The 27,824-nt window shown below is 41.1% G+C and overlaps 1 long non-coding RNA gene across 1 annotated transcript in view; it reads left to right on the top strand.

Moving 5' to 3' along the window:
• Positions 1-13,056: 13,056 nt before the first annotated feature.
• The window catches only part of LOC138737545 (uncharacterized), a 103,758-nt gene continuing 88,990 nt past the window's right edge, over positions 13,057-27,824 (top strand). The window contains exons 1-2 of the long non-coding RNA XR_011341010.1: positions 13,057-13,102; positions 13,212-13,371. This is a non-coding gene — a long non-coding RNA (uncharacterized lncRNA). The remainder of the gene's footprint in view (positions 13,103-13,211; positions 13,372-27,824) is intronic.

Here is a 27,824-nt window from a genome sequence, read left to right as displayed (position 1 = left end):
AAAAAGAAATTGCCCATCATTCCACACCCCTCAATTAACCGACTGGCCCCAAGCTCACCCTTTCTTCTTCAACCTCCTATCTTCCCACTTTTCTCTCAATCCTCATAAGAACATATGAAATAGGAGCAGGAGTTGGCCCCCCAGCCTATCAAGCCTGCTTTGCCATTCAATGAGATCATGGCTGATCTGATGATGGGGTCATCTCCACCCACCTGCCTTTTCCCTCTATACCTTAAATTCCCTGAGTTTGTAAAAAATCTATCCAACTTTGTCTTCAATATAGTTCCTGCAGTAGCTTCCACTGTTTCAGTGGGCAGTGAATTCCACAAATTCACCACCCTCTGGGAAAAGCAGTTCCTCCTCATCTCCATCCTAAATCTACAACAATGTATCTTGAGCCTATTTCTCCTAGTTCTGGTCTCCACTTCCAATGGAAATAACTTCCCTGCCTTTATCCTTTCTATGCCTTTCATAATTTTGTTTCTATAAGATCTTCTCTCATTCTTCAAAATTCCAGCGAGTATAGTCCCAGACTGTTACTGGGAATCAGCTTGAAATATCAACAATTCCTTTCCGCTCACAGACACCGTTGAAGCGAGTGAGTTGTTCCTGCAGGTTATTTTGCTGCATTGGTGGATGGACCCCATTTTTTGTGAGCTTCTGGCCTTGTAACAACATTCAGTCTTGTAATGTTTCGGGATTGAGCCCTTCAACAAAGTATGAGAAAACACTGGCAAGCATCCAAATAGACGCTTGCTACCGTGTTCCCATTCTTTGATGAAGGGCACAAGTCCGAAATGTCGGTGATGTATCTTTAACACGGTTTGACCTGCTGAGCTTCTCCAGCATTTTGTGTTTTTTACTTCAACCACGGTGTCTACAGAATTCTGTGATTTATTTCCTTTAGTCTTGTGACTATGCCTATCGATTTGATTTTTGATCTCCTCATCTGGCTTTCTCTATTCCTGTTGGTGTGGCACACCATTCCCATAGACTTGTGACTGGCTAGATTAAACCTTAACCCACTCTCTCCAAATTGGTCCTGAACACTTGTCCCTCAGGCACAGATGCTGTCCGAAATGCATGCTAGTTGGACAATCCTTAGTCTTGCAATTTTCAGCTGTTCTCCAGGCCATATTCATTTCTTGGACTGACATTTTGAACTCGTAGTGGAGCCACTGGCATCACTGAGGCGGGGTGGGGCGGGGGGGGTGGGTGGAGTTGACTGCGCTGGGTGACACCCATCAGAGGAGATGACACCAAAATGACTGTCGATAAAACTTTTGTGCAGTTTTTCAGCAGACTTTTATTGTAGTTTATAAAAGTCCCTGTAATTAGTTATAACAGCAAAGCATTTTTTGTAAGACCAGATTACGTGTCAATTGACCTACAAGGCTAAATCTCGATGGTAATTTACTTCTTAAACTTTGTAATGTGCTTCAGTCAAAGCTGTCATTATTACCCAATTACAATGATGCTTTGAATCATGTGATTTTTGTCTGCATGCGCTACAAGAACACGCTGTTGTTTTCATTGCTGCTGGTGTTTTCATAGTCGCTGCTTTTTCAAATTTTCTGGTTTTAGCTCCAATATTGTGGTCATTAGTATTTGTGAACCTAGATCCAGTTTTTGAGAATTAAGTAGTAATTAAAGGAAAAGGAGAACAATCAGAAAAAGCTTCGGGTCAGTTGTTAATCATGTGATAACTCGTATTGTTGTCACTCAATGTCCATGGTTGAGGATGACACCATCCCGAGTGACACCACTGAGTGAAGCCTTGAAATGAGGGGAGTTTCAAAGTAAGGGGCCAGTCATTTAAAACGCAGGTTCATGGAAAGATCTCGCAGAGGGAAGTGAATCTTTGTAATTCTCGACCTGAGGGAGTTGTAGAGGTAGATATATTTTATGAGGAATTGTAACAGTGGAGGAATTGAGGCTTGGATAGGTCAACCAAGGAAATGGTGGGGCAGGTTTGAGGAGATAGTTGGTATATTGTTCATTTAGACTTGATGGTGGGGAGAACCCATGGAACTCTTGCCATTTATGATGACGTGGATGGTGGGGGCTTTGAGCAGATGGGGAGCTTAAATTCCCTTATTCAGTAACCATGGCAATAAATGTGTTCAAGGAAAGATCCCACAAACAGCAATGACACATTTTTATTCAGAGCTCTTTTCCCCCATTATCTGGTTCAATACGCTGAACTACCAACTTAAGGATGGCGTGGTGAGAGCAACGTTTTATGAAGGTTTAAAAATAGCAAAGATACTTAAAAATGATGGCATTTGGAAAATAAACCTGAACACAAGTTACCTTGTACCTGGGGGAGAGTCAGCGCTGAGCAGATGGAGCCTCTGAGACAGCAGGTACAAATTAAATTTCTGTGAAATGCACCAGACTACTTGTGCAGGAGTCGCTCATGGCCTCAGGTGCTGGTACATTAAAGATGCTGATAATATATCCGTTGCCCTTCATCTAAAGCACACAAACCACCCAATGCTATTACAGAAGGTAGTAATGTAATAGCTCACGGATTTCATCAAAACCCAAAAGGCTGCCATCTGAAGTTCTTCCTCTTCCACAAAAGGAAGAATATTTATGTGTGTCATACATATAACATTTTCAGAAACTTTTTTGGAACAAAGAGACATGGGCTGATATTTACTACCCATAATTTTAAAATTTTCTGTAGTACGGCTGGCTGATCTTTTCTTTGTCATTGTAGACTAACTATTCCCTGGTCTCAATGTTGCTTCCGTTTCACTGCAGGGATTTGGGTTTGGTTTGCTACACACCCACACTTCATAACTTGACCTCCATGGGTTCTGTGCCCAAGTCCGATCATGTTGCTCTTGAAATGTCAGCAGCTCCACTTTTCATCAAACCCTGATCAATAATTGTTGGCTCAAGTTTCATTTCAGAGGATTTAGCACAGAATCGTAGGTGGTGTTCTCAGAAAGCAGCCTCTAGCCTCAGGAATCCCCATTTCCCTGCAGGTGGTGTCTTAAGAAAGCAGCCTTTATCCTCAAGGACCCCCGCCACCTAGGCCATGCCCTTTCTTCACTACCATTGTGGAGAAAGGTACAGGAGCCCGAAGACGAGCTGTCTGGCACAAGGACAACTTTTTCCCCTCTGCCATCAGATTCCTGAATGATCAATGAACTACAGACTGATGGTACACCACCGTGCTACTGCAGGGGACAACCTCTGTACCTACAGGGGTATAAGGGGGACAGGACAACACCTGGCCGGCTGTCAATCAGTCGACCTGAATGGATCAAGCCCCACCTGATCGGGTGACAATCACCCTCCGGGATATAAGCCTGTGCCGGCCTCTCAAGTCTCACTCGGAGTTACTGCAGCAACAACCAGCCTAGCTCTGTGGACGTCTTTGTTGATTAAAGCCTGTTGTACAGTCTTTACCTTGTGTGTGTCTGGACCTGTCTAACAGCACACCACACAGACACTGCCTCACTTTGACTTTTTGTACTATTTTATAATTTAGTTTGTATAAATGTGACACTGCTGCAAAATAACAGATTTCTGATATGTTATTGGCAATAAATTCTGATTTCAAGTGCACCACTGACGATATATGACTCAGTCAGAGGTGCTCTTTCTCACTTGAGACATCTGCTGTCTTAGGCAATAAATCATAGGATCGCAGGGGAGATCTCCTCAGAATCCTGGCTCAGTTTTTTTTAATCTCCTCAATTAACTCATTTAATTTGTTTGCCTGCTCCCACAAAACAACCATGAATTGTTATGCATGGGTGCTGACTGTGTATCAATCGATGCTGATAAGTAATGCTAGCACATTGACTGCAGCAGATTTTTTTCAGAGATGCATTCGCAATCTCAGGGAATTCCAAAGCACATTACAGCCAATTACATACCACACGTTACCTACATTATGTTTAACATCATGTTCATCTGAATTTTCTTCTCCTCCTGAAATTAGAACAGATTTTAACTTGTGAAAGTGGTCACACTCATGGAATGATGAGGGGGTTCCGGGTCGAAACGTTTCCTCCCACAATTGCTGCTCATCCCAGTGTGTTTTTTTTTCCCAGATCGCAGCATCTGCAGTCTTCCATGTGTTCTATGAAAATGGAAGCGTTGTCTTTTTTGTAAAACCCAATGTTAGAGCGGTTAGTGAAACATTGTTTCAGTGCCAGTGACCTGGGTTTGAATCTGGCGCTATCTGAAGGGAGTTTGTTCATTCTCCCCATATCTGTATGGGTTTACTCCAGTGGTCTGGTTTCCTCCCACCCTTGAAATGTATGGAGGTTGTCAGCCAATTGGGTTTAATTGGGTGGCACAGGCTTGTTCATATAAATTTTAAAAAATTAAAATATCTGTTTATTGGTCCAGGATTTTATCCTTGCACATCGAAAGTTGTCCTTGGATATCATTCTCATTCAATCCATAAGACAGTAATAATTTATCATATGAATAAGAATGCAATATCTTAAGAAGTAAAAACAATGCAAATGCAACTGAAGGAATAACAAAAGGAAGCAGGAAAATCTGCAGCCGCTGTGGTTGTAGTTAATACATAAATATGCAGGAAAAACTCAGCAGATCCCACAGCATCCAAAGGAGACAAAGATATATCATCAATGATTTGGGCCTGCTTCTTGCTCATATTAATGCCTTTGAAGGACACTGACGGACTTTGCAGAGTTTCTCCAGCACTTGTGTGAATAACAGTGAAGGTGTCCTGCCCAGAGGAAGTCATTTCAAGTTTTAACAGAGGAAAGGGTGAAAATTTTTATTCTGCTCACCATTCACTGTAAGCAGCTGAGGACATAGAACAGACTGCAGATCTGGAGCAAAACTTAATCTGATGGAGGACCATCAGTGGGAGAAACAAAAGGGTCAGTGCTTCAGGCCAGAATTTTGCATTGAGATGACGTTGGGGTGAAACCTAAAACTTTGACCATTCTTTTTCACCCACTGATGCTGCTCGACCTGTTGCGTTCCCCAGAGGATTTCATTATGCTGTAAAATTCTTTTTCTTCATCCCACAGGGAGTGAGAATGCTGAATGATCAAAGGAACTACTGACACTAACCATCTGAGACTCTCACATTTATGAAACTATTTATTTGTATACATGAACACTAGTTCAGCATATGTATTGTTTGTCTCTGTGTGTTGCCTGGTTGTGTGTCTGAGTGTCTGGCACAAAGAGCCACAGAATGCTGTTTCATCGGGTTGCCCTTGTACAATCAGATGACGATAAACTTGATTTGACCAAATAGCGGAGTCTGTTTTCAATATAAAGGTGTTTAAACTTCACACTTCTGCACGATTTTGTAACTTGTTCATGATAATAAATTCTAATTCTGGATTTTCCTTCTTATTGCTCTCCATAGCCCACATTACACAGAAGACTAAAACAAAAGCTGCAAATCCAAAATTCAGATGAAAGGAAGATGTTCGCCAGGTCAGGAAGCACTTGTGGAGAGAAAGGTAGGGTTAGACATTTGTCGGAACTGTATTTGAAGGTTAATTTTTCTGTTGCAACCTAGTTTCAAGGCACTTCATATCTGATCACCAAATGTTTTTTTTTGCCATTCCATATTCTGCATGTGTTGGTCAACATGAGGTTCTATAGTAGGAGTCCCTGAGTTTGCTTCTGATAGTATTGGTAACACAAAGCATAATGTTGAACTTTATAACATATAACATAACATAACAATTACAGCACGGAAACAGGCCATTAGGCCCTTCTAGTCCGCACCGAACCAAATACTCCTAGCACACTATAGGTGTCATACCAGAGGCATAAATTTAGGGATAGAAGGTTGAATTTAGTTTGAAAGGAAGGCAGACTTTTTCAGTGGTTCATTCATTACCTCAGGATGCTCCCAAGCACATTGCAGTCAATTATATACCAATACTGTACTAACTCAATAATTTACAACATGGTTCAGTGGAATTGTGTAGCAGTGTTCTGGGGTAAAACTGATGCAGTTGCAAACACAGCATCCATCCCACTTGCCTCTCCCCATCACTTCCATACCATCAACCAGCCAGTGGACCTCGACACCCCTTCACAATTCCTTCAGCATCCAGTGATGGATCTGCTTCTATTAGGTGATGCAGCTTTTCACGAGATGTCAGCAAGATTTTTTTATTGGTTTGACATTTAGAGGAACAAAGAATTTTTTTAAATCATCCATTTGACTGAATACCTCAGATTTACACACTTTATATCTGTAAACTCTGCTGCATTTTCAAAATCTTAGGTGAACAATATCCTCCTCCCTAGCACTGCAGAACACGACACATTGTCACTTCATTTCAAAGCTCTCAGGCTTTGTTTTTGGATGGTAAAATTGGAAATGTCAGTCCATTATTTTGGTAAGGATAGAGAAAGAGAAACCAGACAATTACACACTCGCCTGATTAAGGCAAGTTACAGAAATCATTGACTGGGTGGAGTGGGTTGGTCCTTGACAATGTCTATTTGTGATGTATCATTAATCTCTGATTAATTCTGAATATTTTTGAGGAGGCCATTGACATTGTGACTTTCCCAGGTCTGTGAAAGTTGTTCCGTTCCCCAGCAGCAATTGAGAGACACATAAACAAATGGGTTAAGTTTAATACAACATTTATTAACAAACTAACAATAATAGAATTAACCCGATAAACTTAACAACCAAACACTGCTTTAATGGCAATTCTATATAAACAACAGATTATTGTACAGCGTATGTGGGGGAAAAATATCCCAGACCATTACAGTCCAAGCTGAAATGCCCTGAAAATCACCAGAATTTCAAAAACAACCCCCCCCCCCCAACCCATGTCAGTCAGTCAAGAAGGATCTGGTCCCCAGGTTTGGGATTATTTGATTCATTGCCCACTGGTCTTTTAGTTTGAGGCTGTATCCAGATGACTGTGGGTCCCTAGAGACCAGAGGTTCATAACATTTTTCTTTCCACTCATACCACTTTATAATCCTTATGTGATTAGTAAGGGATTGCTTAAGGTGGTATGTAGATGGAAAGAAAAAGTTTGAAAACCCCTGTTTTAATCATACCAAATTGACTCATTATGGGCACAGTTTCATAACTCCAAAGGAAGTGGGCCATTGACAATTTTTGTCAAGCAAAATATTTTCGTAACTATTGGGTCTTGAGCAGTGATTGTCAACCTTCTCTTCCCACTCACAAAAAGGTTGAGAACCACTGCTATAGAGTTTCAACCCAATCAGGGGAACATGAGATTGGCTTGAGTTTCTCGTGTGGCAACAAGCACCTTCTATCACGCAAGTCCTCTCCTTTGGACACCCTGGCTTGAGTGGTCCCTTGACTCCTGACGCACGAAGTCCTCCTCTTTGAAAGGGGACAGAAGAGGTACTTGTCAGTCTAACACACACTCTGGATATCAGAATTCCCCAAACTGCTGTCAGGACAACAGTGCTGGTACCCGTGGACAAAGTAGCTTGGTCTTGCTTTTTCCACTGTAACTACTGGGTGAGCACACTCACATGCAGCTCCAGACGGCAATGCTAGCACCCATGAACCAAGCAACTCAGTATGTGTCTTACTGAAGCTGCCATGTGAGCACGCATAGTCAGACCAAGTGTCTGACTACCTGCAGTCCAATCCACTGGATAACCTCCTCAAAATCAGCCCGCTGGGCTTTTTAAATTGCCCAGCACATGCCTCCAGCTCTCCCCATTGGTGGAGAGGTTAACAGCCACAGGCATGTTCTCCTGCGAGCCCATAGACTTCCAACATGTGGTTCCTGTTCTTTGACAGCTATCAAAGTTCCCTTGTGGTAGACCAGTGCTATTACTGCTCCAAGAGGCTGTCAAATCTCCTGCAGTAGGCTTCGTTCTGTCCTCCATCAAAAATAAAATTGTCGAAGGTCAATAACAAAGTTTATTGCATGGATGTACACATGCATTTGATATATTTATGAACAAAAATGATCTGAAAGTACACAATTGGAGGTAACCTTGGGACAGGACAGTAATTGATCGGCTGGTAAGAGGATGGAAGAGAGAATATAGCCTTTGATTGTCAGCGTATACAAATGACGGATACCAGGGGTTTTAGTGTATTAGCTTTCAAAAATAAGAAATCACAACTTGAGTAGAGTGTTGAAGAGCTGGAATCCTCAGTGTTCTATGCGTGTCTATCAGTTGAGGTTCCCAGAGACCATCACAGCTGTTTGTTCCTTCAGTTCGATACTTCCCCAAGCATCTACGCTCCCTTGTTTCCTTTCCTTCTTTATGGTATTTCCTAAAAACCAACACTTCATAGTTTTTGGTTAACTTTCTTGATATGGGAATTGGCTGATGTGTTTCCTTCAAAACCTCATTAGCCATGTGTTAGCTACAGGAATCAAAATCTTTGTCCTTTGTCACCCCTAATTGGATGAATGTTAAAACATAAAAATAATATTGCATAAAGTAATATGCACTTTCCCTCATCTGAGGAATAACAAAGAGTACTGCTCAGAAGGTAGAATATTCTGAATGAATTGGTTCCCAACAGCCAATGGCTCACATATTTGTTGAAATGAAGCAGCTTTTTTGTCCACAGTAAATCCAACAATCCTTTAAAAATCTTTGTTAAACCATAAGCAACAAACAGGGCATTGAGGATGACCCCTCTTCTTCAAAGCATCATGGGAGCTTTTAAGAGCACTGGAGAGAGAATCTCTTGATAATATTTTAATGAAAAGAGAGTTCTTCTTCTAGCCTAGATGTTTGTGTCCAGGTTGCATTGTTGGACTGCAGTGCTGGAGGGGAAATGCCTCAGTTTTGGGATCTCAGTGTCTGGGAACAAGTCTTCTTTCAGCTACCTGAACTGATGTTATTCCTATTCATTTATCAGCAAATCTACAGGTTGTAAGATCTCATGGCAGGGATAATTGGTGGTACTTTGTGGTCTCAGTCAAATGGACAGGTCATCTTGGAAAGGGAGATGCCCTTCAAGGTCAAAACATATCAGGTCCAGGAAAGGGGAACAATGTCCCCAATGTCTCAAAGTTCAAATTAACACTAGCCAATAGCTTGTGTCAAACTTGAGTAACCAGCAATAGAGCTTTGAAAATTCAAAAAGCAATAAAGCTTTGAAATAAAACTGAGTGTCACCAGCTCTTCATTTCCTTGTTCCATAACCTGAGAAACAAATACAGTGTCTTTCGTAAGATCTAGCAGCCATATATGACTACATAGGTGCATGGCGGTGTTTGGATTCCCCGTTCCTGGCTGCGGCTTCCTCTCCCTTGTACTGATCCTGATCAAGGAAAGTCGGGGATGAATGTCGGCCTGGAGGCCGCCCACTGAGCGGCGACAATCCCTGCCCCTTATTATTTATTTTCCTGGTGTTAGTTTTGTTGTTGTTGGTTGAAGTTTGAGTGAGTCATCTTGTTTTATGTGTGGAGGGAGGAGGGTTGGTAGAGACATGGACTTGTATATAAAGTCATAAAGAAAATGAATATATTTGAATGTGTACAGCCATTGTTGGCAGGACACTGTATATGGCTGTACAAGCTTGTGTGAAAATAAAAATAAAATATTAAAAATAAAAAGCCTTGGGTGTCACAGCGTAGCGGTTAGCACAAAGCTGTTACAGCACTAGTGATACAGGTTCAAATCTGACACTGTCAGGAGTTTGTATGTTCTTCCCATGTCTGCGTGGGGTTTCCTCTGTCCTCTGGGTGCTCTGGTTTCCTCCCACCCTTCAAAACATACTGGGGTGGGGGTTCGAGGTCAATTAGGCAGCATGGGCTCATGGGTATAAAAGGTCTCTTACCATGTTGTATGTGTGTTTTAAAAAAAAAAACCCAAAAAAAACAGGAGAATTCAAGGATTTGCTGAACGTATGGTCTGACACAATTTCATTTATAGAGTAAATAACAAATTTTTAGTTATAATTTTGGTGTTAAGTTCCTTGGGACAATTTACCACATTAAAGTTGTATGTAAATGCATAGGAATGATTTTTTTTGTTCTGAACTCTTCCTCCTTTTTGTGAAGAACTGTATTGACAGGTACATGAACGCAGTTGTTCTTTGAGTTTCTTTGAATTAAATCTGTGATTGATTTTTATGCAGTATTTATGCAGATATAATTGACAAATGCAAAACAAGCTACATTATGCAAATAACATTTATTTCTGTAGAGGTTACAATTATAAGTAAAATGTATTGACAAAGCTGGACAGCATGAGAGAGAGAGAGACAAACAATAATCATGTACACACAATATAGTTGGAAATTTGCAGCTGCCTCAACAAAAGACCAAACCGTTCCATCAAGTCCAGTTACAGCCTCTGTAACTGAGCACCAGGGAAGGTTTCATAGTTGTAGGTCTACAATTGAGGCTGTTGATGTGGATTGGTGAGTTCAAATCCCATCAGTGTAGGTGGGGGGAATTGAAGTGCAAATCGCAAAATTAAAAAAAAAAATAAAGTTTGAAGCTTATATCTGCAACAAAGCTTGATTTGTTTTTGTTTAAGATTCTTGTATGCACTTGAATCCACAAATTTCTGATCTGGGCCAAGGGTACTTCTGCTCTCTGGCTCTGCTCGCACATTTGGAGCCATGCCTTGGGGTGTGTCCACATGACTCGTCGAAGTATCTGCTTGACTTGTGCCCTGCAGGGAAAGTCACCTTCATCTCTGCCATAAATGTGGTTGAGTCAGAGTTAACAGCAGTGATGACTAGAAATAAGGGGAAGGGGAGTAAAGCAGCATTTTTCTGTGCCAACATACACATGCCAAAGCAGCTGTAATACTACAAAGCAGTTTACTGCCTCGAAAAGCTGCTGGGACAAAGTCTCTCAAACGAGAAACATGTACCCAAGTCTCAACGTGGACGAGACAAAAGAGTTGACTCTGGATTTCAGGAGTAACAACCGCCCTCCACTACACGTGAGCAACTCTGGTAGTGAAGGGAGTGGAGAGCATCAAGAACCATCAGACTCCTGAATTCCCAGAATATATGTGGAAAGTGCATTGTATATGTCTTAATATTTTAATTTATACTTCAGTACATTTGCACTGTGGTCCTGGAGAAATGCTATCTCATCTTTACAGTGCAATGCATGGTATGAATGACAAATAAAGGTGACTTGACTTGAAGTTCCTTGGAGTTCACTTAACTAATTGCCTATCATGGACACTCAGCATCTCTTCATTTGTCGGAAATGTGAAAAAGAAACTGGACTTCCTGAGAAGACTGAAGTGGGCAAGGCTACTGGCCTCCATTATGTAAACCTTCTATAGGAGCTCCATCGAGAGAGTCCTGGCTGGCTGCATCACAGTGCAGTACGGTTGCTGTAGAGAAATGGATCAGAGGTCAATCCACAGAACCATAGGAGTGGCAGAGAGGATCACTGGATTCTACCCCCCCCCCCCCCCCCCACCAGATATGATTGACCGGATCATTGTCTGAAGAGGGTGTGCAAAATCACCCTGCACATATCTTTCAGCTGCTCCCACTGGGAAAGAGGTACAGGAGTATCAGAACCAGCACCACCAGGCTGAGGAATGTCTTCTTCCCACGGGCAGTGAGAATGTTGAGCGACCAAAGGAAATGCTCACACTAACCATCTGCAACTTTCATACTCGTGAAACAATATTTATTTATTTGTATACATGAGTACTTGTCCTGTCTATGTATTGTTTGTCTGCATGTGTGTTATGTCTGGTTGTGTGTTTGCATGTTTTGTAATAAGGACCGGAGAATACTGTTTCATTGGGTTGTACTTGTGGAATCAGATGACAATAAACTTGATGTAAAAACATGATGCTGGAGAAACTCAGCAGGTCAAGCAGTGGACTTTATATAGCAAAGATAAAGATACAGAACCAATGTTTTGAGCTTCTTGACCTGCTGAGTTTCTCCAACATCGTGTTCTTACTTCGACCACTGTGTCGGCAGACTTTTGCGTCTTACTCCTTCCACATAAGTAGTAGGCAGTTCCAAACTAACAGGGAGCACCACTTGATGTCTGATTGTACATGTCTTCCACAAGGAGAAAACAAGCAAAAATATTCCAGATACTTAATCAAAGAGAACTGCTTTTTACAATCAGATGTTTCATTGACTGACACAAGGAGAGAGAGAGTGAGAGAGACTGAAATTGCTTCCTGCTAAATTTCAGTAGGTTGTAAAAGAAAATGAAAACTAAAAATTGCTGAATTTAGAAGGCCAAATGCACATGTATTCGACAAGGCTATTAAGGGTTACTGAACCAAGAAAGAGACTTTTATCCCTTTTGGGATTTGCGAGCACATATTACAATCAAAACATTGCTTTTCAAGCATAGTAGCTCTACGATGATACAGGAAGCTCAACAACTTCACTTTTTAAACACAGTGAGATCCCATAATCAGTGGTGATGTATAATGATACAAAGGAAGGGAACTTGCCTACTCTTTTACATCTTCCTCAATGGACAGATAGAGTTTTGAATGTTTCAGCCAAGTTCAAGGCACCTCTCCCAGTGGAGCATTCCATCTCTGCATCAGAGAGTCAGACGAGAGTTATGTTCATCTTGGGAATGATCTGACTCCAGATGAGAGGGCTGCCTGCTGAGCTATGGCTGAAGAAGCCAAGGCAACTGGACAGAGTGAACAATGAATCTGCCACACCTCATTAGTGAGTGGTAAAAACACAACCCACGAAGCCAAGCCAGAGGAGAAACACAGCAGGTTAAATAGTATACTTTATGTAGCAAAGTTAAAGATAAATAACCATCGTTTTGGGCTTGATCCCTTTATCAACTGTAGAACGATTGTGGCAGTAAATTGCAGTGGGTCCAGGTACGAGTTCATTCCATATCAAGATGAGCCTTGACATTGCCTCCTGACCCAATTTATAAGCTTGTCCGTTCTAAAATGGCTGCCACCACCCACCTTCACAAATCATAATTAATGAGGACAATGGCTTGGCCAGTGACACTGAAAAACGTCAGGTAAGTAAATGACAGTTCATCAGTTTACTTGTTTTGTACATCAAATTTATGACATTGTTTTGCACATTACTTGTTTGTTACCTCAGCGCGATCTGTCATTGCTACATCACCAACAAACCCATGGACCTCCTGAATTCGCCAGACCACAGGTTGAGAAATATTGATGGAATGTTTTTTTCATGCCACAAGCAGAGTACTTCCAATGCTTTTACTGGGTATCAAATTCTCTGATAAATGAATTATTTCATATCTTGACAGGGGGATAAAGCTCTTTCTTCTTCTATCATGTACTGTGGAAGATGGCTAGATAATGCTGCTCACTTCAAACTGCCAGGAATTATGTTAGTGACCGCAGCCCACAACTTTGTAATGTCGATGGAAAAATCACAGAAAGCAGAATTCTTTCTTGATAGAATATGTAAGTAATGACCCCACGATACATTGTGAATAATGAAACAGGTTGTTGGTGCAGCCTTTCTTCTTTTGTCTCCATTTTTGCTTTAAATGTGTGCCATATGCTGATGCACTAGCTTTGCATGAAACCTAGTCCCTCAGTGTGCCCACTTCCCCATTGATGAGACAAGGTCAGTAATCGAGCAATAAGATGGAATGAAGCAGAGTTGAGCAGATAATGAGCGGTGAATGTCATTGACGGGTGATGGGTGTACTATCCATCATCCACTGCCAACACGAGGTTCCAACTTTCTTCCTCTGCTGACATTTCTCAGTGGCAATGTCTCCTGTGGTCTGTTCTTCTCTCTAGGTCAATGCTCTGTCTCTCGCTTCCTCAGCTAAAGCAGCTACCCACACGGCTGTCATTAGAAATCAGCTGTCAGTAAGAAGTCCTGTGTATTTTCTTCCGAGATAGTATTTGCACAAGGCCAAATTGCAATGCAACCCCATTGTGGGAGCACACAATCTGTAACTTTTGAGAGGGAATATTGGTGGAGCAAGGAGAAAGTGCTTAAACAATTAAACAAAAAAACATTGTATTCATGGCTACGCTGTCATTGGTGGAGATGACAGCTCGACAGGTCAGAATGCTCCAAAACTCTTCACAGCCAATCCATGCCTGTTGCCCTGTGCTCCTCCCACTGCCCATTCTCTACTCTTTTACTCTTTGATTCAGGTGTCTGGCTGCTTGTTGGCTCATAACTTGATGAAGGGTTCCTGTGTGACTTGCCGAGTTTCTCCATTGCTTTCGAGATTTACGCAAATATCTTATCGGCTGTCTGTCGACTTTTTTGTTTATCTGGATTACTCAGTTGGTCGGGCAGCATTTGTGGAGAGGGAAATGGTTGAAAGGTTTGCTCAATGTCCTTTTGACTAATACCTTAATGCTGTCCCTAGCCACAGTTGCAGCCACCCACACCCACACCCACACACACGCACCCACACCCCCCCCCAGCAGGGGGTGGGGAGGGAGACTCTAGTGATCCTCACTGCCATTCTTATGGTCTTGTGGATTGACCTCTGATCTATTTATTTACAGTAACTGTAATCACAGTGTGATGCAGCCAGCCAGGGCACTCAATGGTCATTTTAGCTTTCTTTCAACCTTTGATAATGCCTCTCTTGAGGAGGGCATTGGAATGTTTGAATAATTGAAGGGGCAAAGTAAAGGCAAATTATTACAATGTGGTTGATGTTTAAGGCAACGCTAACTCACTGGTGGAAAGTCAAACTCCCTCTGCCAGCCTACCTAGCAAAAATTTTGACCACCTTGATGAATGCAGCTTCTTCATTCTCTAACAAGCCCTCATTAAAAACATCTTATTTTTGAATTTTAAAAATATTTTAGTAATACAGCAGAGTACCTTCAGCCCGCAAGCTCACACTGCCCAAATAAAATTCCCGGTTTCCAGAACATGGTGACCCCAAGCAACCTGGAAAAAAAATTGAGCAAATAAATCCATTAAAAAAATTAAAATACCGGTACATAAAAATTTTAATAAATTTTAAAATTGTAAATGTTCTCTGAAGCAAAACACAACCCTTTGGTGCCTCAGTCATACCCTGCCCACAGCAGCTATTTGAATAAAATGATGGCATCCACAATGAAGAGCTGGCTGATGCTGCTGGGACGATGCTCCCTGTCCCTGCTTAATAACCTAGTGAGAGGCTTGATCTTTATAATTGAGTATATTAATAAGGCTTTATCTGTAAAACTGGGGAAGGAAAACAGGTTACTTATGATGGTGGCATGGTTAGTTTAACAGTCAGTGCTACGCTGTTACAGCCCCAGTGACTGGGATTCGAATTTAAATTGTGTAAATTATGGGAATTACCTGATTAAAGTGAACTTTACATCACTCAGGACTACAATACTTTTTTTTTCAAATTACATTTTTCACTTTGATTTGCAGCAGTTAGGCATTGTTGGAGTGAGTTTCAGGCAACTGGAAAATGCACAGATCCATCTTCTGCGATCCTTGGATACTGGGGATTTTACTGTATGCTCATGTGACCGATTTAACCTACTAACCCAATATGTCTTTGGAGTGCGAGAGGAAACTGGAGAACCCGGAGGAAACCCACACGGACATGGAGAATGTACAAATTCCTGACAGTCAGCACTGGATTCAAGTCAGAATTCCTGATGCCATCCCTGATCACTCTCTCACACACACACACACACACACACACACACACACACACACACACACACACACACACACACACACACACACACACACACACACACGGTAGTGTCCACCTCTACAAAAGTAAATGAAGGAATCAAACAAATATTTTGGACCCAAGAACTTGCTGGTTTATGCACAAACTGCTATTTCTCAAGAACTTGCACACAATGGGTGTAATCTGATGCTAAAATGCTATTTGACATCTGGTTTTCCAGTTTGTGAATAAGTGAAAGTCAGGTCCTATTTAAGCAGAGATAAAGCTGTTCTAAACCCTAAGGTTCATTGATCCAAGTGAAGTCTGAGACCCTCATGTTATCAACGTTCGTAAAGTTATTAAAGTATTTAAATGAGGATGACTATTACCGTCCATTTAGACACTGAATCCCATTCACTCGTTCACCTTGATATGAATAGGTTTCTCCCAGGGGAAGTGAAAGGCATATCACAACCCTTGCTCCTTCACCTCCCCCCACCTCATTGTGACGGATCAAGCCAGGGGGCCCAATGCAACCCTTCTGATTAAAGTACCTTCCAACAGCATTTCATTAACTCTGAAAGAAAATGTTATATTTTAAGTAGTTGGAAAAACAAGGCCAAACAGAGGTTTGCTTCACTGCTGAGAACACAATCAGGGCATTTGCAATAGAAATCCGAGAGCTTTGAGTTAATTCTAAAGGAAATAAGAAATACAGAACCTGTCCTAAAATCTGGTCAGCTTGGGGATTGGATCAGTTCAGATTTTCTGGATTCTTTGGCAGTACTTTTAAAATTCAAATTTAAGAGAATAAACAAATACATTTTGATAGTTTATTAACTAAACATATTTTCATAGAAAATACAAAGTACAAAAATTTTTTTCTAACATTTCCACGACTTCTGCATGGTCGCTTGTTGCTACTGTGAATCCGTGACATGTGCACTCACTCATGTACACAAAACCGAGAGTTTTCGAGAAGTCCAGATTCTTATGTGGTGTGGATTTCAGTCAAGTGTTTTCAAGGTCTTGATTCTTGGGCGGTCCAGATTTCTGGCATCTGGACTTTTTGACTTTGAAGAGGAACTCTTGAGGCTGCATTTACAACCAAACAAGTGATGCTGAAGGAATCCTCAAACACTAAGTCCTTGCTTAAGTTGTCATGTGTGATCAGGTATGAATTTTTCATTGATGTCTGCATTCATTGAGCCACGGGAAGTGGTTCATATCTAACAGGCTTTTGTCATTAGTGTTCAAGGACAGTATTACACAGCAAAAGCAAGTTGGTCGAGGATGTTTTTGTGCTGGAGGGAAGCTCAGCAGGTCAGTTAGCATCCATGGGAAGAAATGGTCAATGGTTGACATCTTGACAAAGGGTTCCCTCCCTAAATATTGAATGACGTTTCTACTATATGTGCTGTCTGACCTGTTGAGTTCAGAAGATTCCAACATCTGCCGTCTGTTTTCCACTGATTGAGGAGCTTTGTTTCGAGGCTATTGTGTGCATAGTGAAGGAGTTGACGGTGACTTGAACTGCAACCTCTGAATGTATCCCTAACTGCAGCTCAGAAACATAAGCTGGGAAGAACTGGGTCTTGGTGTGGAGATGATGTCCACTTTTCCACTGCTTGACAAATGGACATTTTTTCCAAACCTGAGTGTTTGTTTCTGAGTATTCATTCCAACTATAAACACATGTGGTAGAGGCAATACCAGGAAAGCAGTGGGAACAGGAGTCATGCCTTTCACTGATGTTGTCCCCAAGTTAATTTTTGATTACTTTTAATTCCACAATAAACAGTGGATATTGCGAGCTCTGTGGTCCCCAACTGAAATTAACTGCAATTACAGTTTCTCAAAAATTCAAGTCATTATTCTGTTAGGAGGAGGGACTTTGTAGTTAATCTTAGATAATGAGTATTTCAAATATGGACTTTGAAAAAATGTAGCTAAGGGTTTTGGCAACAGATGGGCCGATGGTGGATCAGATGGCGAAATGGGAGATGTTTTGGGAGGAGAAATCAGTTGCCTTCTTGATGGAGAGGAGATGGGTTTGGAAATCTCACTTGGGATTCAGTGAGGGTAGGCAGTTCTTTTTTACCCAGAGTGGAAATGTTAAATACCAGAGGGCATCACTTTAAGGTGAGAGGGAGAAAGTTTGAAGACTTGCAAGTTTTATTTTACACAGACATATCAAAACCCACATCAAATTTCATAAACATTAAAGTGAGAAATCCTGTCACTACATGATACAATCCACACTGGTTCTGATCACAGAAGAAAATATATTTTTTTTAAGAGGGCGGACACTCTTCAAGCCCCAGCATACATCATCCAAACTTAATGTGGACTCCTCTGCTTTAATGAGACCAAATGCTGTTTGGATAACCATTTCGCTGAACATCTGTCCTCTGCCTGCAGGTCTAAGCTTGAACTTCTGGTTGCTAGCCATTTCAATTCCCCTCACCATTCCCATACAGACATGGCTGTCTTTGGGTTCATCCATTAGGACGAAGACACGATATTCCCCCTGGACAGCCTTAAATCAAATGGCATGAACAGTGAATTTTCCAATTTTAGTTCATCTGGTTCGATTCTTTCTTTTACTCCTTTACCTACACCTGTTCTTACTTTCCTCCCTCATCACCCTACCCCCAAAATTGTCTTTTCCCCTACCTCTTTTTCCACTTCTCCCACCTTCTTGGAATTCACTTAACTCGTGACCTATCGTGGTCACTCATCATCTCCTCACTTGTCAGGAAGGCACAACAATGACTGCACTTCATGAGAAGACTGAAAGCTACCGGCCACCACCATGGCAACCTACTACAGCAGCTCTATTGAGAGTGTCCTGGCTGGCTTCATCACAGTTTGGTACAGCTGTTGCAGAGAAATGGATCGGAGGTCAATTCACAGGACCATAAGAGTGGCAGGGAGGATCACTGGAGTCTCTCTCCCCACCCCACCCCCTATTAACAAGATCTACCAGGATCATTGCCTGAAGAGGGCATTCAAAATCATTGAGGACCCCTTCCATCCCTCACACAGCATCGTTCAACTGCTCCCTTCGGGAATGAGATACAGGAGTATCAGAGCCAGCATCGCCAGGCTGAGGAACAGCTTCTTCCTATGGGCAGTGAGAATGCTGATTGACTGGTCACACTAACAATCCGAGACTTGCACATTCATGAAGCAACATCTATATATTTATTTATTTATGTGTTCAGATAGGTATTGTTGGTCTGTATGTGTGTTGACTAGGTATGTATCTGCATGTTTTGTTCTGAGGACAAGAGAATGCTGTTGTTGGGTTGTATGTGCAATCAGATGATTGACAACTTCTGTCCAGTACCCTATCATTTCTTGACCCCTTCTCTCTCTCCCCCCCCTCTCCCTTTTACATATATATCTCCCCTTCCTACTGTAGTCTTGATGAAGGATTCTGATCCAAAACATCCCTGATCCATTGATTTCCCTGTTTCTCGCCATTCACTCAAGATTTCAGCATCCTCAACTTTTGTGATTCTCATGTCAGCCAGGCAGTTGTTAAAATAGACCCTGTTTTCAGATCAGGCACTGGTGTAACATTGCAAAAACTGGAAGTAATTTTGTTCCTTCAAAGTTCTTTTGCACTTTGAAGTGAATTGTCAACCCTGAAGGATGATCTCAGAGGTTTTCTTTAATAAGTGCTTTACTGAGAAGCTCCATTGTTGTCTTTCCAAACAAAATTACAGGGAAATACCAAGATTTTGGCTCAAGCTGTTCTATGGATCCATTCACCTCATATTTTCAGTTGCCTCTCATTGCTTGTTTCCTGTCCCAATGTAAATCAGCTCAAGGGTTCTGTTAGCATACTTGTATGTATCTTCATATAGGATGATCTGAAACTTAAAAATTACACCATAAAATCAAGGGTCATCCTATATGCTGGGTCTAAATTCCAAACGTTGCTGGTGAAGTCTCAACACCATTGCCATCTTTCCTCTAGCTCCAACACAACCTTGCAGATGCCATGTTAGTCATTTGCAAAGTCTCAGGGCTCCCCCACTGTCTCTGTACAGGCTTCAAACACCCGGTTAAAGGAGCCAACAGTGGATTATTTTAAATTCCAAATAAAAGTGAAATCTTTACAGGGTAATTTGATGTTAAAATATTGCAATTTACTTTTTGACAGCATTGACTGGTCAGCGGTAAGTGCCAGATTTGTGGGGTGGGAGCATTGTATACAAAGGTTATTGCTCAAAACCTACATTTTAGATGGAAATTCAGGGTGTCATCCTATACAATGGCATATATGGTAATAGCTATATAACTCAACTATCAATGGCCTGGGCTAAAGACCAAGGGAAACTGAAAGAAATCTCTCCACAGCAACAGGAGATTTTGAATTGTTAATTAAATAAATCTGGAATTAAAAAGTTACCTTTTAGTTAGTGGTGTCAGTTATTATCAGGTTTTCATTAAAAGCCCATCTGGTTCACATCCTTCAGGAAAGGTAGTTTACCCATTGGGTCATCATGTGATGAAAACCAAACCACGTGACTCTAAATGAGGCTGTGATGTCGATTTAACTACCTTCTGAAGTAACCTTTGTTCAGTGCAATAAAACCTGGCTTTGCCAGGAATGTGCATGACTTATGAATTAGAAAGAAAACAGAGCAGATGTGCACTCTCTTGGTCATTGGTTTCTGTCTCAGGAAAAAAAAGATGTGGTAAGGGGCGAATGTGAGAAAGAAGAAAAAGGCTTTGCCATATGACAGTTTAAAATGGATCGGTTGTGTGTTTACTATCCTTTTATTGGCAGCACAGTTTATGGTTAGTCAACATTATTACAGAGTTAGTGACCTGGGTTTGAATCCAGTGCTGTCTGTAGGGAGTTTGTACATTCTCACCATGACCTGCGTGGGTTTCCCCGGTGCTCAGTTTTCCTCCCATGCTCCAAAACCTTGGGATTAGAGGTTAATTGGGTGTTATTGGGCAACATGGGTTTCAATGAACAGAATTGGCTTTTACCGTGTTGAAAATAAAATTTAAAGTTTTTTTTAAAATTACACAGCGCAGCATCATGTACTTTACAAGAATATCATGCAACATTTGCCTCTCCTCTTTCAGTACACTGGAAAACACAAAATGCCAGCTGTCTATTTCCCTCCCCAGATGCTGTCTGTCCCACTGAGTTCCACTGGCAGTTTGTTTTGTTTTGCAACCAATTCAAGCATCTGCGGTATCTCGTGTTTCTATTTAATCAAAATATTTAGTAATAATTGGGTCTAGAGCAGTGGTTCTCAAACTTTTACTTTCTACTTACATCCGACCTTAAGTAATCCCTTACAGAGCACCTATGGCATAGGGACTATTTAAAGTGGTAGGTGAGTGGAAAGAAAAAGTTTGAAAACCACTGATGTAACATTTACTTCCATTGCTCAAGTTGGGGGAGGCTAAGGCAAAAGGAAGATGACATTGACATTATTCTTCGGCATCCAAATTGGTGCTAGTGCCACGTTGGCAGCACCCTGACACTCTGTGTTCATTAGTCCCACTGGAAAATACTAAGTCATTGATTTGGAATGCTTTTTTTAATTCTATGGAAAAGTGGTAGAGCTGAAGCAAGTGCAGATGCTTTTAAGGTTACCTGTGGAACATTTGGTAGCTCTTGAATTGCAAAATCACACGGTCAAGTCCTGAGGCTTGAGCACAAAACTTCAGCAAACAATCTAGTGCTGTAGAGAGGATGGCTTCCTCCATCAAGCAAATACTCTCTGAAAGAGATTATTAAGCCAAAGCCCTCACGACTTTGCTGAGCTGAAAAGAAGCTGGGTATTATCTTATCGATCAGGTTGGTTTAGTTGGCTAATATTTATTTATCCTCCGATATCACAAAAACAGATGACTAGATCACTACCATGCCATGAATGCTTCCCATGATCTGAATGGCTGCCACACTTTTGACGTTACAACAGTGCTGAGAATTCCAAAAGCACTCCAATAAGAATAAAATGCTTTCAGATCCTGTGAAAGGTATTTTGTGGACTCAAGTTTTTGATTCTTTTCTATACTTTAAATCTATGATTAATGCACCTAATATCCTAAATACGCCTGGGATTGTCTGATCTCAGAAGCTTGGCAGGCACAGGACTGGTCAGTCCTTAGAGGTGAAACCGCCGAGGAACACCAGATGCTGTAGGTCTCTGTGAGCGGGGGGGCGCTGAATGAAATGGCAACTCTCTCTCTGCCTTACGATAGACAAAAGTTAAATAATTTTTGTGTAGGTGACATTCTACATGACAATAATGGAACTTTTACCTTTGGTGGAAGCTGTATAAAAGATAATAGCTTGATTAAATTCCAAAGCTCAATTCCAAGGATCCTTATGGAGTTTCACTGTGCAGAATGGGCCATTTAACCCATATGCCTGATGCAACTCATTGAAGAAACCATTTGTCTTCTGATTTCCTCACCTCACTCTATTTTTCCCAATATTTATTACATCACATTTTTTGCACTTATCATGACTGTGAATATTTATCTATCAGTTTGTTTCCATTTCTTTATTGGTTTACATGTGTACGTTGAGTACAGATTTATCTTGCATTACCAGTAAGTGGTAATTTCACCTCGTCCACAGGAGAAAGAATCCCAGCATTGTTTGTGATGTCATGTATATACTCTGACAATAAATCTGATAGTTATGACATTTTGTTCCTCTTAAGTGGTCATCTAATTTATATATATATTGCATAATTTTGTAGCTCCAGCAAATGTGTATAATTTCAGTGCATTTGTGAATTGTATTGATGTATATGACAAGAACTCTCATCTCATCTCTTTTGGAATATTGTCTGCAGTTCTGGTCCCCAAATTATAGGAAGGATATCAGTAAGGTAGAGAGGGTGCAGAGAAGATTTACTAAAATGTTGCCTGGATTGTAGTATCTAGAATACAAAGAAAGATTGAGTAGACTGGGTCTTCATTCTTTGGAGGGTTGAGGGGGGATTTGATAAAGGGATTTAAAATTATGAGGGGGATAGATAGAGTAGATGTGGATAAGCTCTTCCCCTTAAGGGTAGTGAGATTGGAGCGAGGGGACATAGTTCAGAGCTAGGAGGAAAAAGTTTAGATGTAACATGAGAGGAAGCTTCTTCACTCAGAGAGGGGTGGCTGAGTGGAATGACCTTCTGGAAGAGATGGTTGTGACAGGGTCAATTTTGTCATTTAAGAGAAGGTTGGATGAGTGCATGGATGTGAGGGTTATGGACAGGGAGCGGGTAGATGGGACTAGAGGAGTTCACTTAAATCGGTGTGGACTAGAGGGGCCAAAATGGCCTTTTTCCTCACTGTAATTGTTATAGATATGGAAGGTTGTTGAATCTGACAGGAAGGTGGAAAAGCTTAGTGGGGGGCTGCAGCGATCATAAGTTAATGTTGGAGCAATTAACTTCAGTTCTAGTTCATTGTCACATGTACCTAAATGCAGTGATGAAGTTTGTTTTGTGAGCTGCCCATCTTGATATCTCATGCATGATACAGAAGCGCACATACAGATAGAGAGAAGATGATACAGAGCAAAATCAAAATAACTTTGTGAGGTACGTCTACAAGTCTGATATCAGCAGAAAAGAAACTAATTAAAACTTGAATTGGGCTGCAAGGGGGCTGGAGTGATGAAAGGCGTCACAGAAGTTCCAAACTCGCTAACTTTTATTCAAGTATAATTTCACATGCAAGTTCAATACGTATATAAATGTGAATCTGAAATTAACACATAAATGAGCATTAAAGGTATTTGCCACCATCTGAACTTGGTGGTAATGGGTTTGGTCGTCAGAACAAATTTCACTCGATGTTTCAGGCAGATTTGAAGAGCTGTGCTTGTTAAATTTCATGTCACAATTGCACGTGGCAATGAATTATTGAAATGAGCCGCAGGGGTTGACATCCCATAGGAATTGCAGCCTCTGTTATGCATAATGTCCAGTCGCAGAAGACAGCTGAAGAGTGGTAGTGTGAATCCTTCTGTAATTCAGTGAAGAGGGGCAATGATTCATGACCATAACTTCAGTTATAAGGCTCACAAGGAAACATGCAAAATGTGCACATTTTTCATTCTAGTAACTTGGCGTGCCCCCATTCCCTCCTCCCCCTGCCCCTGCCTCAAGGCACGTTGGACTTGATGAATTATAATCCCACAGTGAGGTTGAAGGGCTAAGTAGATATATGAAATGTAGTCCCAATGTGACACCACTCGTTTGACCTGCATGTACCTGATCAAAATGTTGCCTTATTTTCCACATTGCACCATGCATATAATCATCTTGGAATGAATTGAAACACATTGTGACTGACCATCCTAATTGAGTTAGCTCATTTCTTAATCACCATGGGATATTTTCTTGAGAATAGAAAGCAACCATGGAACTTTACTGTGAGGATTGGATATTAAAATAGGAGATACACCTATCTGTACTTGTCTCAAGGTACACAATGCAGCCACAGGGGACCAGAGATCGAGGGAGGGAACATTTAACGTTTTGATGGCTTAACAATCAAGATTCTTCCTCAGACACGATCTTGAAAGATCCATGTCAATAACTATTGCAGCTTTATTATTTAAGAAAATATTTCATGAATTAAAACTTATTTTTACCATCATTATTAGTATCAGGAAGTAATTACACTTGAATCAGATTTACAAATAAATTGTAAATCTTTTCACAGAAAAATTCCATTAAACAATTCACACATTTACTCCATCATAAAAAATTAAATCCCAGCAAGAATATGCAATTGACGCAAAACTAAATGGAAGGATGGGAAATAAAGGATGATCAAGTATCAGGCAGAATACAAAAGGTCTTGTTGATCACCTCACCAGCAATGAGAACATCTGGCAGTGTTGGAGCTTAGAAGATCTGGGAAGTATTTATTCATAAATTAAGCTGAGAATTAATTCCAAATTTCCCCTTGAGAAGGTGGGCCGTCTTCTTGAGCCACTGTAATTCTTCTGGGATTTCCACAGTGCTGTTGGTGGTGGAGTGACAATGTGTTCTGAGAGAATGGAGCAAAATTGCCAATCAGTATTTTAGAAGTCAAATTTCTGAAGGATCTACTCCTTCTGCGTGAAATCGCCTTGGTGTGCTGTGCTGGTTCATCTCAAAGATCCATACTCTTCTCCAACAGCACAGCCCGGCTCGTGTTTGTACACACCACCACTCTGTGATGGTGCTGCGTCAATGGCAGAGGAGCTGAATCAGAAAGAAAAGTTTGACGGATGCTGGAACTCTGACACAAAAGCCGAGAATAATCTGTGGAGAGACCGAAAATCCTCACATTTTAAATTGTTTTCTACCACTGCAGATGCTGTCTGACCTGCCTCATCTTTTGGACGCAATGAATGTGAAGAGTAATGGTACTGGTTCTAGTTGCCTTTCATTGAACTATGGTCAAGGTTTGAACCTTCATCGAGCCAGTCACTTCTACACTCACCATTACTCTTGCTATTTAATTTGTGTTAGTGTGTTCTACACAACTGGGAAGCTCCAACAAGCAAAACTTGCTTTGCATCTGTGCTAAAACATTATGACACCCCACGGTTGAAGTAAAAACAATGCTGGAAAAACCCGACAGGTCAAACTCTGTATTTTACGTAGCAAAGATAAAGATCAACAACCAATGTTTCGGGCTTGAGCCCTTCATCAAGGTATGAAGAAATGTAGGCAAATACTCAAAACAAAATGATGGTGGGGAGGAGGGGCAGGGGGAGAAGCACAGTTCCAAAGGAAATACATCAGAGAGACTGGTCGTAGACTGGGAGATCATTTTGCTGAGGACCTTTGCTTTGTCAACATCAGTGACTGGGATCTTCCAGTGGTCAACCACTTCAATTCCCTGCCCCTCTCTCATGCTCTCCATGGCCTTATGTACTGTCCCACTAAGACCACCTGTAAGCTGGGGGAGCAAAACAATTATCCATTTGGGCACTGTGGCTTTAACATCAACTTCTCTGATTTTTGCTAACCTACATTCCATTTTTCCTCCTTCCCTTTCCCTTTGCCTTCTTTCCTCCAGCTCTCCACCCCCTTCCCTCTCTCCATTCTCAGAGCCATCTCCCGCCTCCCTATTTGCTGCGGTGCCCTCCCTCCTTTATCCAGATTACCTCCTGCCTGTGGACCTGTTCTCCTCCACCATCACCCACCCCACTCACACCAATTTGTTTGGGCGCCTGTCTAAATTTTGCTTATACCTTGATGAAGGCCTCAAGCCTGAAACGTTGGTTATTGCTACCTAAAGTGCGCTTTTTGACCTGCTGAGTTTCTCCAGCATTGTGTTTTTAATGGATCTGTGCTTATGTATTTGACATTAAACTCTCATTAATTTATTTGATAAAAGTAAATAAATGGCCAAGCAAGATGAGCATCTGATAGCGAATGGGAGAATTTGAGCCCGAGGACAGAGAAGGAGATGAGATGGGATTTGAATGGATCATTGCACACTGATTGCAAGCTACCTTGAGCAAAGACCCCGATTTAGTGTCGTGTTTGCTTCTGTCAGTGTACTGATCCACACAACTTGCTGACATTTGTTCTCTGTTGAAAGGAATAAACACACTTTTAAGGAAAGCAGAGGAAATTACACTTTTGAAATGTGGACCCTTTGACTTTCACAGAAAAATCTTCAGCACGATTCAACGTCGGCATATTTTATGAGACATACAAAGAAAGATGAATCTCTAACCAAGACTTAAATGTTTAGACTGCACCAAAGCTTCTCAATTTTCTTCACATCATGAATGAAAAACAAAATTGCCTCAACGACAAAATCTTGGGATCTTTGTTCAGACATTAACATGAACCAGACTTCAAGGCAACCTTTGACGCTCAGAGCCAAAGATCATACTGATGTTTGACGTGTAGTTTTAAACTGGGTTGAACTCCAATAAAGATCCTATTTTTTGTTTAGCATATACTTTTGATTTGTGGATAATTCTCAAACACACTTTCTCCCTTGCATTCTCCTTCTTTCAAGTAATTTTCATAGACTATCGACCTTGTATTGGGAAGAAAAGTCTCTTTTTAAGATTGGTGAGACAAGCCTATTTCTAGCATTAGGTGTGGTATAAAGGCAGAAAAAGCTTCAACATTTGCAGAAATTTTACTGAGAGATGTTCCTGTCAACACCTGCAAAATTCACTGTTAAAGTACATGCATAGGTTTTGGGTGGAGATATCAGAGCTGAGCTTAGAAGGCTTTCAATGAACTGAAGAAGGCTTGCTGAGTGAGCATTAACCTTCACCCAATAATTTGCAGTAAATCAAGATTCATTTTCCACCATAGTCATTGGATTTGGGGCATAGCAATGGCACACTTGATTCTTGCAACCCATTCCCCACCAACAATGATGCAAAAGTATTGTACACATACATTTTCTTTCTTTAGATATGGCTGGTCCACCATCTTGAATCACTGCAGTTCTTCTGCTGAAGGTACAACAATGCAAATGATCAATAAACTCCAGGAATATGTTATGGCCATATAGTTACACATCAGGGAACCTACATGAAATGGATGATCTTCACTTTCTACTGTGCTTTGTTTTTTTTTAGCAGTGTAGATGGTAGGTTTTGGAGGTCCAACAATGTACTTTATGAGATAAAGACACAGAACCAACATTTTGGGTTTGAGCCCTTCATCAAGGTATGAAAAAAGTGTTAGCAAGCACCCTAATGAAATGTTACATTTCTGGTCAGTAGTAGTTCCAAAATTGCTGGTGATGGGAGATTTGATGATATCAATGCTCTGTATCATTAAACAGGGCTAATTTTGCTCTTACCTGTTTGATTGGGATCTTTTCTCCTACCTACTGTTCCACCTCTTCTGCTGATGAACACCAATCCATTAGCTCAGTGGTTCTCAACCATCACGAGCATAGGAAGGTGCTCTGTGATTAGTAAGGGATCATTTAAGGTATATGAGTGGAAAAATACTTTGAGAAACAATGTATTCATCGATCGTTTCCTTTCATGCACTTCCACCGTTTTAATGCATTCCCCAGGTTCAACAATTTGTTTCTTTCCAGTATTATTTCATGTAACAATAATTTCAATTATATCTATATCATCTCAACAATCTTGCACCCCTGTTATTACCAAGCTATCTTATCAGAAATGTATTTCAACTACATGTTATTTATTGATGTAAGGTTGCTAGCTCCTGCATCACATGACACCCATCTGGAACCGTCCACCCTTACCTTCTC

This window comes from Narcine bancroftii, chromosome 6 (assembly GCF_036971445.1).
Source record: "Narcine bancroftii isolate sNarBan1 chromosome 6, sNarBan1.hap1, whole genome shotgun sequence".
NCBI lineage: Eukaryota > Metazoa > Chordata > Chondrichthyes > Torpediniformes > Narcinidae > Narcine > Narcine bancroftii.
Note: the sequence above shows the minus strand (reverse complement) of the source record. Positions and strands in the feature narration are given on the sequence as shown.